This window comes from Mycteria americana, chromosome Z (assembly GCF_035582795.1).
Source record: "Mycteria americana isolate JAX WOST 10 ecotype Jacksonville Zoo and Gardens chromosome Z, USCA_MyAme_1.0, whole genome shotgun sequence".
Lineage (NCBI taxonomy): Eukaryota > Metazoa > Chordata > Aves > Ciconiiformes > Ciconiidae > Mycteria > Mycteria americana.
Window position 1 is genome coordinate 56122440 of NC_134396.1, and position 15565 is coordinate 56138004.

The 15565-nt window shown below is 38.9% G+C and overlaps 1 protein-coding gene across 3 annotated transcripts in view; it reads left to right on the top strand.

Annotated features, from left to right (window-relative positions):
• CAMK4 (calcium/calmodulin dependent protein kinase IV) overlaps positions 1-15565 on the top strand; it is a 175954-nt gene that overhangs the window by 35598 nt on the left and 124791 nt on the right. The window contains exon 2 of one of the 3 annotated variants that reach the window (XM_075488667.1): positions 11389-11614. The exons of the other annotated variants lie outside the window; for them this stretch is intronic. The gene's annotated coding sequence lies outside the window, so the exon portion shown is untranslated. The remainder of the gene's footprint in view (positions 1-11388; positions 11615-15565) is intronic. 3 annotated transcript variants of the gene reach the window in all.

Consider the following 15565-nt stretch of genomic DNA (forward strand, 5'->3'; position numbering starts at 1 on the left):
TCTGCCTTCCTTTAAAACCCATTTTATTTATTAGAAGTTTATGTAAGTGTACTTATGTGCTCTAAATTTGCAACAAAAGGAAAAGCTTTCAGATTGGTCATAGTTGTGAAAATTACTGGTTTGCTGTGAACCAATACTATTTACTTGAGGAAATTACGGAGATCTGGGGGATTTAAATGACAAAATAAGCTTATTTTTAAGAGCGAAAGGCTTTGCGGATAGGAGAGTAGTATAAAAATAGAAACCTGCAAGAAGAGAGAACAAAAAGATGTGGTTCTGCTCTGAGTATCAATACTGTGAATAGCATTGTAGAGTTCGTACAGACAGATAAAAATTCTTCTTGTATTTTGTTGAGTCACGGATTAAATCTCCTGATTTAAAACAGATGTTTTTTCCTACTCCTTCTAATAGTGCTTGACCATTCATAATGATTCTTCAGTCTGAACTGAAGCCTCAAGTTGTGAAGGCACGTGAGAACTGAAGTCAATGGTATTACTTTTAGGATTAAAATAAGCATGGGTTTTAAAGCTGTAATAGGTCAGGGTCACATAACACAGTGCAACTGAGGATGTTCAGATAAAATAGTATGAGCTCACTCTCCCTTCTGTTTGCTCTTTCATTGCAGAGGAAACGTGTAAAAATCTGCCACGCTTTCTCTGAGTCCATAAAACAAGTGCAGTTTCCAACATCAGCATCTGCATATTGAGTAAAATGATTCTTTGCAAGATAAGTGGCCACAGTTATCTGCTGTATATTTAATTTTAGTCTGTAACGTGCTGCAATGATTAGTAAAATGTAGTGAATTAAATCTGTCTTTCGTAACAGTATAATACAGCATAGGTACTTGCATTTTACTGAGGGCAGATGCAGCTCATGTGACTTGTACACGACTTGTACAGATTACGGTGCCACTGAAGCGGTTGCTAATGTAGTCATCTGATCAGACAGCAAAGTTGGTAGATTTCAGGCCTCTGCTGTGTGAAAAGGTACTTTCATGTAAACTAAAGCACACTTTATTTCAGAAGTGAGTTATTTTTAATTTTTAAACAGCTTTGCATGGATATCTTTTAAATACGTGTCATCTGGAGCTTTTCACCACAACTTGTGATTTTGCTGACTTGAAATTTAACTGTTTGGTTCTATGTGTTATTTTTTTTCCTAAGAAGAAAGATAATTTCAATGATTTATGAACTCAAATCCAAGATCTTTAAATAGGCAGGAAAATTAAAAAGTCAGAGTAACTGCAGATGTGTCTTCTGTCAGTAACTGACAGAACAGCAGTTATTTTAGAAAGCTTCATGGAGGAGGGGTGGAGGCTGAGTAGCAATAGAGGTCCAGAAAATGTGTGATCTGAAACACAGCAGCATTTATATACCTGTCATTCAGAAACCTTATAACTCTACCAAATTTGGATATGGGATCAAAACCAACTAGTGAGGTTGCCTACGTTTTTCTTTTAATACAAGGAGAGTGAGTAAGATGTGTTGATAAGTCTTTCCTAACTGAAGTTATGCAAAATCAGTTTTAGCGTTTTTAGGAGTAAGGCTCCCCTCCATAAAAAGCAATGTCAGCAAATTGTATTTGAACCAAGGGGTGAAATTAGTCTTAGTTATTTCTATAGCATTGTATGTTTCTGTAACAGTGTATATACATTTATGTAGCAGATCTGGAACAGATGTGTTCTGCACTCTCCAGATGCTTTTCCCAAGGGCATTGTTTTGAGCGTAATGAAATTTGAGCATAAACTGGAGAAACAGAGATAGTGAATAATTACAGCTCTGTAAAATGCAGGTCAGTAGTTGCTTGTCTGCAGCATCATTTTATAAACCAGTTATTATCATTATCTGAATAAACCAGAATTGTCATTAAAATATACATACATCACACAATCTTCACAAACTTCACTTACATTAACAAGAAGGATTCCCCATCCAAAGTCAAAATAACATCATCACAACGCTGACAAAGGTGGACAACTTACATACACTCCACCCCTCGTTCTTCCACCACAATTACAACAAAAATTGTAAAAATTATAACCAGTTCCTGGTTGCAAACGACGTTTACCCTGGAAAAATTTTTCTTACTATGTAGTGCAGTGTCATTGAGTGACAACAGCTGCTTTGAAACTGCACAGCATCAGGGCACCCATGTGTTATTACCAACGTGTCTGATCTACCAGGAAAGAAAAGTGAGGACGGAGACAAACGATTTCGTTTGACATCACAGTTTCGTTAGGACAGACCTCCTCCCGTCATCACCCACGGCGGCGGACGGGCGGCGCTGGCCAGGGTGCTGAGCCGGAGGGCGGCGGCAGTCCCGTGTCGCCGGCGGCGGGACTGACGGGAGCGGGGCGCGGAGAACGTGGGACTGAAAAGTCACAGCTGTTGCTAGAAAAGGAAAGGGGCAGGTGTTTCTAATGGAGAAACTGAGAAAATAAAGATTGCCACATGGTTCCATTAGTTTCTTTTCCTTGTAAGTAAGGATGGCAGTGCTATGCAGAATAATTCGGAATTAGAAAACTGTGAAACTTTGTTAAACTTTTTGGGTAAATAACTTTAGTTGAATTTGAAAACACTCTTTTGATCAGGCTTATTACAGAATTGCTGTTACAATAATTTCAACTATGAGCTGCGTGGCTACTTACGGCAGAAGAAGTTGGTGGGAGTTGGAGGTTATAAGTGGTATGAGAAAAGGAGAAAGAGCAAAGAATTACAGCTAGTCCCCTTCTGAAAAATGGCTAGTCTTGTGCTTGCTTTTAAGTGAGAGAATAATTTTTCTACATTTTACTCAAGTTAAACGGCATGCCTGAGGACTTTTCTTCCCTGTCACCCTGGAAACATTTGAAGTCTTATATGCTGACCTGCTCTGCTTGTAAATCATAGGCAGTTTTCTTTATCCCTTTGCAACACTGGTGAGTGGCAAATACGTCAATGATAAACAATCCTTTTTTCCCCTTCAACAGAACAGAAATCCTTTCTGCCCCTGTCTTCCCCCTTCCACCCTGAGAAAACTGGTTTTAAAAGTTAAGTTTCTGTATGCTGTGCAGCATTTGGAAAAGTCCCATCTCATTGCATCTGAACATGCTAGATGGCAAAGACAGGTTTGAACATTTTGGAAGAACCTCCTCTAGCAATGTGTCTCCATTTGCCAAGCCTGCACTTAATTTCTCCCGCATGAACGAATTAGTAGTCAACATTATTTTTTGATATCCATCTTTGCAGCCAGCCATCTGTGGTTGAAATCCTCCCCCTTCAAAGCTGCTGCAAGTTGTTTTTTTGTTTATACTAGATGATGTGAACAATCAAGGCATTCTGTTCGTCTTGCTTTACTGTTGGTAATATAGCTATTAACAAATATCTTCTTTATGAAATTAGACCACAATTTATTCAATAAGCCATAATGAATTACTCATTTTCTTTGGTTAAAGTTTTGAGAAGCAGAAAAATCTTCATGATATTGTCAAAAGCAAAAACAGTTGCAGAAAGCTGATTGTTTTGTTAACCTTTGTACACTAGCTGGTTTTAATTTCGGTATTGATAGATTTAGTACAGTCTGAAGCTAGAAAGGATCCTTAGATCATCTAATGTTACCTCCCACCTAATCAGACCATTACATGTCATGGAGGTACCCAGATTTTGAGGGTATTGAAGGCAGACCTTGTTTTGTGGCAGGGGAATTCTCATATTCCCTTAAATGGACTAGCAAAACCCAGTTGATGGTATATGCTTCTATAAGATGCCGATTTGTCAGAGTTCTAGTTATCACTGTTTCACCAGTTCAGCAATTTCACGAGTGTTTGAAATGTGGGAATCACAGGTAGTAAGATGAGATTCTGTCCTCCTGGCTTTCACTGAGTGATGTTGCTGAATCCTTGCTGATATTAAATAAATGCAGAGCAGGGCATTACTGAATAAGTGCAAAAGCAGCATAAGAAACTATTGTTTAATTAACAGGTAGGTTACTGTTTTAGATGCATACTTCTTATTTCAATATACTATTTTGATGAAAACTCAATTTAATGTTCTATGGAAAGACTTGCAAAATTCCATGTACTTCTTCGTAAAGAAATGATTTAACATTTGCACTTGCAACAGATCATGCAAATGTACAAATTGAATAGTTTTGCTTTTCATGGAAATAATTGACAAAGAGTTTGTAACTACCTAGAAAAGACGCTTGTGATATAATTAATGCCAGTTTTTCTGTCATTCCTTGAGCGGGTGCAAAATATAACTACTAATCTGTATCTAAATGACAAATGGAACAGTCCCCATAGGAAAAAAAAAACACAACAAAAACCAAACAAAATCAAAACAAACCAACTTGGGCACACAACTACGCAAGTCTGTAATCCCAGTTCTGGGATGATCAGCTTGCAGGTGAAATGATCAGGTTTTTATATACAAGCAGATGGACTGCAATGGAGTAGTATGACTTAAATAATTTCTTCATCAAATGTAGAAAAGTGGCCATATGATTTTCTCTGGCTTTCATACATTGAAATAAAGCTTCGACTTGCAAAATTTTCTTTAGTCTAAAGTTTGGCTCTGAATTTGGAAAAACAAAAGTCAAGCTCAAAGCTCGGAGGTTGGAGCTTTCTCTTGTTGTCGTGAACCAGGGGAGTTTAGATGAGCTTTCAGAGAAGCAGCAACGTTTGCAAAGCTATGAGCTTCCCTTGGAGGAATAGGTGGGGAGGTGGTCACTAAGCCAGAAATTGTTTAGTTGCTTTTTGCTTTTCTGAAAAAGGCACATGATGCCCAAAGAAGGCAGGGAGAAGAATTTCTGTGTTGTTTTGTTTCTCTGCCTATAGCAATACTGAAGCTGGAGAGAGAAGCTAGCTGGGAAACACCTAAGCATTGCAGGAGCTGTAGGACTATTGACATAAGGGTGGAAAGATGAAGGGTCAGAGCCTGAATAGCAAGAAACATTTGGAAGTGCAGAAAGGAAAATGCTGTTTTAAGGGATTTTTGTGGAACAAAGATGAGGTTTTTGAAAAGTGCGAACACACAAGAATATTGGGAAATGATGCATCCTAGTAATTAATTAGTTTAACAACTTCATCTGTTTTCATATATCCTGCTACACCAAAAGAACAGAACAGATGAGTGTCATTTATAGATCCCACTGTTTAGGTGGCTGGTGGGAGGGTTTTGAGAAAGTTGACAAAAGCTGACCTCTGAAGCTCCAGACCCCTTCTCCTTTGGATCCAACAGCTGTTTTATTAGCAGGAAAACAAAATAATAATCTTGGTTGGAAATAATTGTCATCCAGAATTTTCAGTTTTTATCTAGGCGTACTGTCTTGTTCGATGCTGTCCTGGAGAAAAAAGCAAAAAAGAATCAACATTACTGCTTTGTGGAACAACAGGTGCACCCTGTTCTATAGAAAAATGTCAATCCATTAATTTAACTGGGGTCACATTTCACCCAAAAAATGCAACCAGAAGGTGATGAAAGAAATCCATTGTTTTATGAAGAGGAATAGAATAGCTAAGACCTGTTTAATCACACTCGGTCCACCACAGGATCCTCTAAATCCACTCTCCATTTTTATGAAGAGGTTCCATAAGAATGATCTTTTATCTTTTACCTTTCTCTAGAGTTTATTTTTGAATAATCTCATCTACCGATGCAAACTCAGTCACCATTTCAGTGTTGAAAAATCAAAGATCAGACTCCTTTGTGCGTCACCTCCTGCCTCTATAGCTGACATTTCCTTATGATGCCAGGACATTGAAGCTATTGGTCTTTTTTCCAGTGTTCATCCATTATGCCTTTCCTGATCACATCACATCTTCCCTGTCCCTCAGGCCTATGTTCTACATAACTGTTTAACTCTTCTAAGGGTGGGCTTTTTTTGTTTTGGTGTGGGTTTTTTTTTTTTTAAACGTAGGATTTTCTATCTACTCATACAGCTATCACTTTTATCTTACTTATTTTTAGTGTTTTTTTGAACTTGACGATGCAGTTTTCCCTTTCTTATTTCTACACAGAATGCTATTGTAATGGTTAAAGCAAAAGACCAATAGGGTGATCATGTTACCCTTCTTTTTTGTCTGCTTTTGCTGGCTTATTTTCACTTTTAAGAACCTTTGTTGCTCGATCTTAGCTAGCAGGGTGTCGTCTTATGCTTCTGATCACCATGTGATGCCAGACTTCTCTGCCTGCTTGTTTGGCATCTAATCAGTTACCCTGGTGGTTTTCTATGTAAAATGGAATGATACAAAAGAAATTCTAACATCTCTCTTAGTTCCTTTCTTGTGTGGCCAAATTGCTATCACTCTGAGACTCGCCTCCAGTCATTTATTATTCTTCCTCATGACTTGTTCATTTCTTTATGGTCTTATTCACCATCTTGTATCTCATGGTGTTTTGCACTGAGGAGGTATCAGTTCTTCTGGGGTGTCAGTATGAAAGGCACGGACACTCAAAGCTGATGAAGAATAGAAATGGTAGAAAAAGTGTTTGCTATCTTATGTCCCTTCAGATATTGGGTAATCTGGTGTAGGCGGCATCAGGCAAGCAACTGCATGTTGATCATAGCATGTCTGTGGTGAGGTTCAACAGCCTCACTGTTCTTCACATCTTTACAGCATACCAAGTAAGCAAAGCTATGAGTGTTTTTACTTGTACAATACCGAACATGTCAGGTGGTATGCCAAGGTTTGCCGAGAGCGTTATGCTCTTACACATCTCCATAGGAACATGCTCTTACAAGCAGTACATACAAGTAATATTGTTAAAGTCAGTGCGTACTAATGCTAGGGTATGTGCTGAGGTTATATAGCAGTCACTCGTGGTAACACATGGGTCTCCACAACCAAGGCTTATGGTTAAATTCTGACTAGATTCTGCTTGCAATCATTATGCCCTCATTACAGTGTCTTCTGCAGTGGCCCACTACACATTGGCTGGGTGAATTCACCCCCTGTGGGGTAGGGACTGTCAATCTGTGTATATGCAGTATGCGTTCAACAGCTTTTAACCATGGCAGTGTAAGACACTATATGTATAGCAATACAAATAACAGCACTCTTGTTCCTTTTAGGGTTAGAATGTATGAAAACAAATTACCTGTGTCAGAACCTTTGAGAAGACCCTCAGGACAGTAAGTGATGATAAAAGGGAGGACAAAATCAACCACCCTTGACGTTCATTGCAAAATTGCAGGTTTTAACGTACTTAGGGAAAGAAATCTGAAAGAGGGGATGCCAACTGAGAAGGAGCGTTCCAGATTGGTTTCTCAGCTCTGCAATTCTTCCTTCTAACTTCACACACCATCTTGCATCTTAAATCCAAGGTCGGCTTGAGTGGGCTTGAGGTTAGAGACAAATTTTTCTCATGTTCTTCTTAACTGTTAAGCAAAATATAGCAAGGCATTCTTACACAAATGGTAGCAATGTGAGATGGCTTTGGAGCTCTTCTTCGTCCACTGGAGTTCTTTACCTCTCTCCATTTTTCACTCAGAGCTAACATTTTCAGAGTACTCCCTGGAATAAAATCTGCTTTCTTTCTCTAATGCTTATCTGATTGCAAACATTGCTAGTGTCCAAATGTTCAGTTTCATCTGGCAGCAGCAAAGTCAATTACTGTTTCCAGATTCAATATACTGGGGAATGCAAGATTAAATGCACCTTGTCTTCAGAAATATATTTTTACACATCAAACTAAGTCCCATTTTGCCTTTTCCTAGCAGTAAAAATGGGAAAATCATCCTAGAGGTGTGAAATCCTTCAGGTACCCATAGCATAAACACTAAATGCTTCTTGCTTTTGCATATGCAGATGATGCAGAGAGGAGATCTCAAAGTGTTGACAGAGAAATTTAATCGAAGTTGTTTATGTCATTCTAAAACAGTTATTTACAACACTTATATGGCAGAATCTTTGTGATCTGAATATCTGTGTATTGGGATCTGAGCAAAAACTTTTATTGGCAAGCTAGGGCAGCTGGCAAGAGAGGAAAAGAATTTTATTGTTACCGTCATAGTTTGGGTTTATTCTATTAATACTGGGGGGAGGGGAAAACACGTCCATGCCCCTATGGGACTTAATGTGTGACTCTGAAATGGAAGTTAGTTCTGTACTTTTTCGAGTATATTTTGCATCTGGGAGATCTTGTATTTGCTTCTCACCTGAATGTCTATTTTATTCTTGCACACTGGCAACTTGCAGTGTCAGTTGCTCTACTCTTAACACCTATCTATGCATTCAAATAATTTTCCTTCTTTCCATTTTAGGATATATATTGTTTCTTCTAATCTCTCTTCAGAGACTTGTCAACTGCTAGATTGACACAACTATTTCTGATGCCAGTGCATTTGTATTTGCATAACCCTGAAAGAAAATCTAAGGAGTGTTAGTGGTTTGTATTACAGTCCAAAGTGTACCTGATTTATGTATTTTGTCAGTGTTTTTAATTGTCTCTGTTTATTGCTATCTCTGTGTGTGCACATCTATAATAGATGAATCAGAAATAAAACAATAAAATGTCAACTATCTTCCTTCTCAGACAACCTCACTGGATAAAAATAGTCTTGAGGGAAAGTTTAAGTTAAACCACATCCTGTTGGTGGCAAGTATCATATCCTTGCCATTCTCATTTTTGTGACTGCCTGATGACGTTATTTCTGTAAAAGTTGTATTTTATGAAAAATGAAGTTGATTTTTGAGATTTTTTTTTTTTTGCTATGATGATTTTGCACACTGTTGGCTTTTGTTGAATTTTTTTTTTTTCATGCAGGCTGCCATGGCAGTTTGGATCCTTGGAAAAAAATATTGCTGTTCACAGCTTTTGAAACTGCAGAACATGATAATTAACCTCATGGCTCTCTGTATTGTCTGGTTTTCTGCTGCATAAAGCTATGAAGTTTTACTATGGATGCATCTCTTTTTCTAAATACTGCATTGCAGCTATATGATCCAATGCAGTGTAGGTTGACACTTGGTAGACTTACATGTGCAATGAGTTTGTACAATCTTAATCCTGGCCAGGACCATGTTTTCTGTGCCTTGAGTGGTTGCTAAGCAGAATATGTCTGATTGCAAAAATACATATTCATTTTCTGTTATACATTTGTTTCACGTCATTATGTTAGAAGATGTCAGCTGAAAATGTATTGTCAGATCTACATGTGATTAAAAAGTAGAGATAGATTTTTGAGAAAGAAAAAATAGAAAGATGTTTTGAATCTTTAAAAGCCCATGGGTGATGTGAACTTATGGAAGATTGATGTGCAAAACACACAAAAGCACTTAGCATCTCAAAAAATCAGTTATTAATCATATTTTCTCCCTATACTATCATTAATCAGTGATAGATGTATAATCATATATTGTCCATCTTCTTTGTAAAACAAATATAGAGTGCTTTAAAGCTTTACAAGGTGGCTGGAAAGTAGTTGGCTCAGAGAACTGGCAATGTGATATCAGTCCTGTTACCTTTAACTTCTTAATTAAATCCTGCTGAGCTGTGGGAGTGTTTGAAAGTGCTAATCAGCTGGTGCTTTTGATTGCATATTCTTCTGCTTTTTCAGTCTGTTGTCCTTCAAGAGAGCTAAACTTCCATGGAAAACATTAAATATATTAAAAATTAGGTATGATGAATCAAAACTTAAGCTTAGGTGAAGTAACTTAACTTCATGGACTTCAATGAAGCGGTAGGTGAGCCTCTGGCTTCAGAATGCCATATTGTTCCTTGTGGATCCCTATTAAAAAACCGAACTCTTACTGAAAATGAATCTCAAAGCCTTCCACAATCTAACCATTCCTTTTTTTCATTTGTGTTTCTCATGATGGTGCACATCAACCAAAAATTTAACAAATTGTCAATTATTTCCTACTCCCTAAATTTTAGGAAATGAATTAGAGAAGGATGCATCCTATCTCAGTCTCAGAGGCTACCTGATTTGCTCCTTATTAAGTGTGTTGGATGGTTTTGGTAAGAAACCTGACTGAAACTGATTTCTGATAATGATAGTGAGCTGGACTTGACTTTACTAGAAACTAAGTGTAAATAGGAAAGAGGCTATGAATTTGAAAGAAGATGTATTTAAAAAGTAAACTCCTCCATTCAGACAGCCTCATAAAAGTTACTCCCTCCAAATCAGGAGCTCTAATGCTATCTCACGGAAAGTGATTAGAAAATATTGAGGAGGCAGAGGGAAGATTTTATAACAACTTTACTTGCATCCAGAAGGTATTGACTCCTTTGGACCAGAGTTTAGTGGTTCTACTGAGACAAATACAATAGGCGAGAGTTTCATAAAGGTTAAGAATATGCTAACAACTGTGCATCACACAACTGCGGAGTGGCTGAAGCTGGCAGGGACCTCTGAAGATCATCTAGTCCTACCCCTGTGCTCAAAGCAGGTGCAGCTGCAGCAGGTTGCCCAGGACCATATCCAGACAGGTTTTGAGTATCTCCAAGGATGGAAACTCCAGCAACCTCTCTAGGCAACCTTTCCTAGTGTTTGAGCAACTTCACAGTGAATTTTTTTTTTCTCACCATTAAATGGTATTTCCTGTATTTCATGTTATATGAATTGCTTTTTGTCCTGTCACTGGGCAACACTGACAAGAGTCTGGCTCCGTCTTCTTTACTACCCTACCCCCACCCCAACCATGTATTCGCACACATTGATGAGATCTCCCTGAGCCTTCTCTTCTCCATGCTGAACAGTCCCAGCTTTCTCAGCCTCTCTTTGTATGTCAGATGGTCCAAACCCTAAATCATCTTCAGGGCTGGATTAAATAATCTTCTTTGCTTTGACTCATGCCAGTAAGTTCATGTCTTTTGATGGAACCCCAGAACTGGACCTAGCATTTCAGATGTGTCTCACCAGTGCTGAAAAGAAAGGATGTAACACCTCCCTTGACCTGCTGGCAATGCTCTTCCTAATGCCAACGACCCTCATCCCCAAAGCCTTGTTAGGCTTTGGATCTCCCTGGCAGTATTGTTATTATCAGTTTGGGTTTTTTAAATTATGTTTATTTCTCACTCATATTTGAAGCAGTTCCCCTGCAGTTAAACTAATCCACTGAATACCTCACTGAATCAGAATCCTTTACCTAGTTCTGTGTTACAGTTGGTAGCTTTCTTGGACAAGATACATTGTCCAAGGATGAAAGATTGTCACATCTGAGCAATTCAAGTTTGTAGAAATATGCTAAGAGAATTTTAAAATTTTGCAAATTTAGCTTGTAAGACAGGAAAAATACAAAACCATTGAACCAGCAAATTAAAACAGTCCATATCTCTATTACAGAAGAGTGAGGTCAAAGAATCTCAATTGTTAGTTGTTTCTGATTCAGGAAATAAGTCATAAGTCATTTGAGGGATATGTTATGGCAAGAGAATGTAATTGTTGCTCTTTGTTTTGTTTCAGCTGGTTGTGCCACACATATTTGTAAATTCAAGGAGATGTTTTGCCCAAACAAAAGTTGTCTGGTGTAGCCACAGCTTTTACCTAGTGGTGTAAGTGCACATGATGTGTTACAGACCGAAAAACTCATCTGAAATAAAGTAGGAATGCTATGGATGATTGAAACTACAATGAGTGACCACATGGAGGAATGGAGAAACTACCCTACCAATTAGCAAAACAATAATAAGTAGGTATTAAAGCTGATTCTGTCTTTCATTGCTTGATGTTCTCAGTGGGAATATAGGAACTTTGCTTCCTAAGTGTCATTTAATCCAGTCATGAATGTTTCTTGCTTTCAAAATAGGGATGTGACATGCCACTACCATTTCATAATGCATCTTAACAGTGAATTTAATGCTGTTCTCAGCCAATAGCATTTTTTTCCCCCCAAAACCCAAATTTTTTCTCTTGGCTACACAAGCTGGAGGAGCTGAACAGAATTCTGTAGGGTGTTCGTAATTTCCAATTGTAGTATTGCATATGAAATGTAGCCAGAGAGCTTAGATGATGATATGTGCCTGTGGGACTCAGTGTATCTGAACAGATTTATATTTTACATAAACATGAAGTCAGAATTTATATCTGAGCACGCCTGTATTGTATTTTGTTTGCAAGCTCTGTTAGCATCCAAGATGATTATGTAGTGCTTAGGTATGTGTGGAAATACATGCTACAATTCCTTTTAGCAATAAGAGAGATTCACTGTGTTTTTAAGGTCAGAAAGTGTCAATGTACTGTTTGAATCTAACCACCTGTGTAGGACAGGTCATGGTGTTTCACCAAGGCTTTCCTTTCTTTAATGCAGTAACATGTGATAGAACTATGGAGTATTTCCTAGAAAGGTGGAAATAAAATATTCTGCAATGGAAATGGAATGGAACAGAGGAGAGGGGTTTCTTTGAACTGGAATGAAAAATCTTACATCAGGATAGGTTGTTAGTCAAATTAGCTTCATGCTTGGATGGCAATATCTTATTTATTAATATATCTTATTACAGCCTTTCATGGCTGTAATTATTTACATGGCTTTTACTTTACATTGATGTGTATAGCACAAACCCAAGAACATTAATGCTGTACAAAATGGTGTGTAACAAAGAAGACAGTCTCTGCCCCAGGGAAACTCCCTGTCCACTGGAAAGGCAGAACCCACAGGCACATAGACCACTTAGGCGGCGTGTGGGTGGTTTGAGGCCATGAGCTCCGAATACAGGGATTCAGCTGGGAAATCCCTAATGTGTTTCAGGGGAAAAAAAAAAACAGTTGTGGCTTGTGTATTCAATTCCAGAAGTTCTGCGTTTCTGCTGGTCAGCAATAGTCCTACTTGTATGTTTTCCTGTTGCTGCTCTTTTTGGTTTTGGTGTTTTATAACTTGATTGCCATAGACCAGGGAATTTGAAAATAATGTGTTTTGCTACTTCTGTGAGATGGAAGGCAGCATGCACAGCAAAGGCTGTAGGTACTAAGGCAGTAGGCATTGGGAAGTATTTTGTGACACAAATAAATGTTAGAAGAAAGGAAGAACAGGAACAATAGTATAAAATTAATTTTATCATAAAGCTGTTGCCTGTGCTCAGTTTTCACTTTCTGAGTTTGTTTTTCCTTAGTTATAGTAGTATATTATGAGCACTTGACTTCACTGAGTGCCTCTGGCCTTAGGACTGCAGGAGAAGATGGAGAAAGGAGCAAAGGTGATAGACTCCAAGCCATGTTTGTCATCTAATATGGTGGCTCATTTAGCCAATGACTTAATCTTAAACTAGGTTAAATTAGTCTAACATTATTACTAGAGTGCCTCCAATAGGTGGAGTTATGGATGTTTATAGTTATCTCAAAACATGCATCATCTGTTGCAAAGGTGTGGTGCGGAACCATTTAAATTCAAGGATTCCCATGACAAAAAAGGAAACACACATGTAAGCTGTGTAGCTGCCAGAGTGGAGCTGTCAGAAAACCTGTCTTGGTGAATGTTAGGATTGTGGAAGGAATATAGCCCAGCATGAGTGTTTTACGTGGGCTATTATTAATCTCAGTTTTGTTTTTACAGTGCTAATCTGTGGAAATAATCTTTAGCATGCCTGGGACTCACTTAAGGTTTTTGTTTTCTTGGTTGGTTTTTTTTTTTTCCCCCCAGTCATGGCTTCCAGCAGTCTATTCCACATGATGCTGTCTTTTGCACGGAATGGCCCTGAATTTCTCCAGGCCCTATCTACACTTAATTTCCTGGTTAATAGTCCTAGTGCTAGTTCATATCTCTTCAATTTCTGGATGCTTTCACCAAGTAAACCTACACTGCCATCAATGTCAGCCAAACATAATTTTGAAAACTCTTTTTAAAAACAACATGCAAGCTTTAATTTTAAGATCATAAGACAGTATAGTGTATTTAAAACCAGAAACCATATATTTATATTCCTCAGTCAAATTCAGTTGCAAGGGACCTCTGACATAGTATTCAGCAGCTTCAATTCTAAGTTAAAGGAAAGTCTCTTTCAAGCCATTCATATGTTCCATTTTTAAAAGAGTAAATGGCACCAGGGAGTCTTATTTCTAGAGCTATTAAGGTTAGTAAGTCTGTGCTTACAGTTAGCAGTTTTGGCTGACTTGTCCACATTCCCTCCTGAAAAGCATTTGCATAACTGGAGATTTAGGATTGTCTCATCTTCTCCAAATCTTCCTGTAACATCAAGACAGAAGTTTTGACTTCCACAACTGAAATTAAGCTCCCAGTCCTTTCTAACTTCAAGTACAAGACTAATTTCCAACTCAGTCTGTTGTGCATCAGCTGTCATCTGGAGCAATAAACTATATCATAAAAGAAGTGCTAAAACATTTGTTCTGGAAAAGACTTCCTGTGTCTTAGTCTAATACTCTTACCATTTTTTGCAGTCTCATTTTTTAACTCTATTGATATGTCAGTCATGTTCCATTTTAAAATGGGTTCAGCTTTTTGTGCCATTTGTGCCTATTAGAAACTTGATCAAAACCTGATTCCTCTGGTGGTTAAATCTGCCTGATTTCTGAACCTAAATGTAATTGGAGTCACTTTACACACCTTGGATTTTGAACCAGACCCCAGATTTATCTCAGATAGTTCTTACCCATGTAGAAACTGCAAACCAGTCTTTGAAGATGGGGTGAGTTGACCTTGGCTAGGCACCAGGTGCCCACCAAGCTCTCCCCCCTCAACAGAATAGAGGGAAGAAAAATACGATGAAAGGCTCGTGGGTTGAGATAAGGACAGGGAGATCACTTACCAGTTACTGTCACAGGCAAAACAAACTCGACCTGGGGAAATTAATTTTATTTATTGCCAATTAATAACAGAGTAGGATGGTGAGAAATAACAACAAATCTAAAAAACACCTCCCCCCTGCCCCTCCCATCTCCCAAGGCTCAACTCAAAGGGTTGCAGTCAGTTCATAATGCTTTGTCTCTGCCACTTCTTCCTGCTCACACTCTTCCCCTGCTCCAGCATGGGCTCCCTGCCACAGGAGACAGTCCTTCACAACCTTCTCCAACATGAGTCCTTCCCACAGGCTGCAGTTCTTCAAGAACTGCTCCAGTATGGGTCCTTTCCAGCAGTCCTTCAGGAAGGGACTGCTCCAGCACGGGTCCCCCACGGGGTCACAAGTCCTGCCAGCAAACCTGCTCCAGCATGGGCTCCTCTCTCTACACGGGTCCACAGGTCCTGCCAGGAGCCTGCTGCAGCATGGGCTTCCCAGGGGATCACAGACTCCTCTGGGCGCATCTGCCTGCTCCGATATGGGGTCCTCCACGGGCTGCAGGTGGATACTTGCTCCACCATGGACCTCCATGGGCTGCATGGGGACAGCCTGCCTCACCATGGTCTTTGCCATGGGCTGCAGGGGAATCTCTCCTCTGGCGCCTGGAGCACTTCCTCCCCCTCCTTCTTCACTTGACCTTGAGCTTTGATTTCTCCTATTTTTGAAGAACCAGTCTTGCTGATCAGAATAGTTTCTGGGCAGGTGTTTCTTCCTGTGAGACAAAGTTAAAAAAAAAAAATGCTGTTAGCAAAGCAAAACCAACCAAACAAAAAAGAAAGTGACTACGTCTCAGCTGCTTGTGTTTGCTGGAAAAACACAAGATGCACACAGAAATCTTTAGAACTTCAAAA